General features: G+C 38.8%; 1 long non-coding RNA gene across 1 annotated transcript; it reads left to right on the top strand.

Moving 5' to 3' along the window:
* Positions 1-2223: 2223 nt before the first annotated feature.
* On the top strand, positions 2224-3282 carry LOC141590817 (uncharacterized). The gene is made up of 3 exons (XR_012520501.1): positions 2224-2369; positions 2467-2576; positions 3219-3282. It is a non-coding gene; the product is annotated as an uncharacterized LOC141590817 (long non-coding RNA).
* The last annotated feature ends 232 nt before the right edge of the window (positions 3283-3514 follow it).

Raw genomic sequence — 3514 nt, 5'->3', positions numbered from 1 at the left:
AAAACAAAAAGGACAATAAAACCGCAAGTGTGCACGGGTTTTAATTCAATTATTGACTTATTGGGGGTAGAAATGTAAATTGGCCATTCTGACGCCAAAAGATGACAAACGGGAATCACAAGGTCGTCGGACTTGGGACGAAGATTTCGTATGGCATGGGCGTGCTCCCGAGGGCACATGGGAATCAAGATCACTTGGCATTGACAAGGTGGATTAAACTCACAGAGCAACAACGTTGGCTTCGCCCAGACACTAAACACAGACTGATTTTATGAGAACAGTTAGACATCACACATGACTTTTGTTGGGAACATTCTGCCACTCTTCTCCTCGCCTCCTTTATTTTCAGCGAGTTTCATCATTTCTTGCCACCGCCTTCTTTCTTTTCAGCGGGCTTTTACTATTTTTTCTTCCACGCCTTCTTTCTTTTCAGCGGGTTTTTCATATTTTCTGTTCCCAACACAAACCCACATCTATGTGACTCAGCATCTTTGCCTAAACCATTAGATAAAGCTCATTCTAAGACTCGATACTATTCATCCGAACCTATATCCTCATCCTAGCCTACATCGAGTGCTAAGACCGACTCAAGCAAAGGTGGCTTCATTTGGACTTGGTTAATACCCGTAAGAAACCGACAAGATGACAACTTGGTTGATGAGTGGATTGAATCCCTTGTTCAGAAGGGCTGTCTACGTATTCACGGGGAGCGAAATCAAATCCGACGTAGTTCGATCATGGTGCATAAACATGGCATTTTGATTGTGTGTACACACTCGAAGGTTTCACCTAACGTATCATGTCATATCCCATTCTAACCTGTAAAGTACCGTTAAATCCCATGTCTGGGGTTGGTACAAAAGGTTGTGGTTCTTTGGGATGTGGAGCTTGGTAAAAATAGGTTCGCAAGGTAAACCATCATTCTGAAGGATCGTTTTGTGGTGCTAAGGCCGAGGGCCATGGCTGCTGATGTGGTTGGAATGGGTGTCTCGGGTTTGATGAACCACGAGTGCAAATGGGTTGAAAAATGATGTGGGTTCAAATTTCCATGTCTGGACCCTAAAGGTTGGGTGTAACAACACAAGCGGAATAATTCTCAAAATTCCCGACTATCCCTTTGTAACTGTCTTAGGAAGGACTTAGTGGGTAAAGAGGTTACTACTTAAGCTTGTGGGCTTCGCCCATTGAACTTCAACTATGGGTACTTGACTTGACTTCTGGCTTCCGTAACTTCGACATTCAACCAAAAGCGTTCTGCAATGACTTCAACAACTTTTTTTCTTTTTTCCTTTTTCTTTCATCACTTTTCTTTTTTCATTTTTTCATTTTTTTCATTTTTCCAATTTTTCTCTTTTTCTCATTATTTCATTCTTTTTAAAAAAAGTCTTCTACTCATTCTCCTAGTCACAAATGGATACACCTTGAAAACATGGCTTCGCCAACTAATTTGGGTCAGAACGAACAATTCCTTGTTAGAACGGGTTGGTTTCTTCTCTCTTCGAGAGGGGATGATTTTGTGGGGATGGGCTTGCCTTCCATCATCGAGAGGGAAACCAGGAGCTAGTTCGGGTTCATCATAGAATCATCTAAAGGCTTGTGTCAAGCATTGGTTTTGATGGAGGTTTTCTACCGCCAGACATGGAATAGGTAAAGGAATCAAACACAGGATCCGAGTGTACCTTACATTTTGAAACGAGACATATTTCCACCCCAGGGATGCCTTTGAGTGTGTTGTGCGTTTTATCATATTTCGGAATGATTGAGGATGGGTGTAACGCCCCGTAATTTCGGACCGTTAATATATTTCGAAAATAATTTATTAATCAAATAAAAGTTGATATTTAAGTATTTAAAGTAAAAATTCAAAGGAATATAATTTTATTATATTTTGAAGAAAAGTATTTATTTTGATAGTTTCGAAATGTTTAAAAATAGTTTAAACCGTGTAAAACTTTTTATTTCGAAATAAGGGCGTATCGGGGGGAAAATGACAATTCTTTTGAACATTGGGTAAACGAATTTGGAAATGGGTCGCATGAGTATTCAATTTTCTTGTAATCTCGTGTTTAAGAACTTTGGTCTTGTCGGAATTTGCATTTGACTTACGGTTTTAATTATTATCGAAACGAGTCAAAACCGACTCGAAAAATCCCGACTCAACCCCGCTCTTTCCTTTCTTTCTCTCCTTTCCCGCGGACCACACCCCCTTCCCCTTCATTTTTGCTGATTTTTCTTTCCATCATCATCTCTATCGTCATTCTATCATAATCATCAACCAAAACACCATTTTCATCATAATTTCTTCGTTACTAGTCCGTTTTTCGCAAAATTTATATTTCAGGAATCCTCTCGACGAGATCTACAACCTAGTATGTTTTAATTTTAATTTTCTTGAAGTTGTTTTAAGATGAAATTTCGGAAATTCGGTTTTAAGTACTTATTATTGTGTTTTAATTGTTTATTTAGGAGAAGAATTGGAGGACGAGTTTGGGGACTCGTATATTATCGAAGATAGCGGCTAGTTGCATATTAGGGTTGGGTTTTTGAGGTGCTAATTGCTCATTTTCTAGCTTAAGGTAACATATTTCGAGTTACTCGACGAAAGATCGTCACATGCTTTGATTTTTGTATGTTTGGTGATTTTTGTTTGAGTAGTAGTTTTCACATGTTAAAATTTGTTGCATGCATGCTTAATTTATGCCCTTTGTTAGTTTAAATTAACAAAGTTGAATTGGGAACGATTAATTAGTGTTCAGACGGTCTTTTACTAAACAAAAATGGAAAAATGGTGGTGTAGGGGTGACGCCCCACTGGCAGCGGCAGAGGCCACGGCGACCACGGCCGGCCTTGGGGTTGGCCCGGGTTGGTCCGTGCTTGTTTCGCGGTTTTTCGTACAATATTGGTCATTTCGGGTTAATTAATGTTTGAGTTGTATAAGTCACATAGGGGTACACTTTTAAATTGAACCATACTAGTAGTAGAAATTATTCTTATATTGGTAGTTATCACATGTTAGGATAGTTTATAAGATGAAATTGTAATGATTAGGCTCAAGGTAAATTTTATAGCAATAATTGCCATGTTTTGATGATTGTGCCGAAAACTGAGCCTTAATCCCTTTGACTGATTCGATGTCAGTCAATTGAGTGATTGGTCAGCCACAATTTAACCCGTACCTGTCGCAGGGCTTTCGTGTTTGTATAAAATGCGATTGACAGGTTGTTGATGCTTGTTGGGGTCACAGACGAGCTAGTGAGCAAGGAACCTTGGACCTAGTTTTGGCTATGCTATTAGTAAACCTTGTACCTTTTGGTTTTGTATATAATTTGAAGGGACATATGTTTCCCTTTTCTATTTTTGGTTTGTATCATTCTATTTTCTTATTTAGCTATGGCATGTAATGTAGTTCATTAGCAATGCAGGTTTTGGCACCCGCTTCTGGGAATGTTGGAAATGTTGTGATTGGTTTAGAAAATTTTTTGAAATTACAGGTTTTTGGCTAGTTGAACCAATT

This window comes from Silene latifolia, chromosome 7 (assembly GCF_048544455.1).
Source record: "Silene latifolia isolate original U9 population chromosome 7, ASM4854445v1, whole genome shotgun sequence".
Taxonomy (NCBI): Eukaryota; Viridiplantae; Streptophyta; class Magnoliopsida; order Caryophyllales; family Caryophyllaceae; genus Silene; species Silene latifolia.
The sequence above is the reverse complement of the archived record's forward strand: the minus strand, read 5'-3'. Positions and strand labels throughout refer to the sequence as shown.